This window comes from Myotis davidii, unplaced genomic scaffold (assembly GCF_000327345.1).
Source record: "Myotis davidii unplaced genomic scaffold, ASM32734v1 scaffold48, whole genome shotgun sequence".
Taxonomy (NCBI): domain Eukaryota; kingdom Metazoa; phylum Chordata; class Mammalia; order Chiroptera; family Vespertilionidae; genus Myotis; species Myotis davidii.
In genome coordinates, this window is record NW_006299393.1 from 573,553 (window position 1) to 573,871 (window position 319).

The window sequence follows — 319 nt, forward strand, 5'->3', positions numbered from 1 at the left end:
AGAGAGAGAGAGAGAGAGAGAGAGAGAGAGAGAGAGAGAGAGAGAGAGACATTGATGTGAGATAGAAGCATTGATCTGTTGCCTCCTATTTGCACCCCAACAGGGGATCAAACCCGAAACCTAGGTATGTGTCCTGACCAAGAATCAAACCCACAACCTTTTATTTTAGTGCATGGACGATTCTCCAACCAATTGAGAGACCCGACCAAGGCTGTTTGTTAGTTCCTTTTACTTCTCTTCTCCCTCCCTCCCCAATAAAAGATGTGTACATTACACATGATTATCAATTTGGGGCATTTTTTAGTAAGTTCACTGTCTT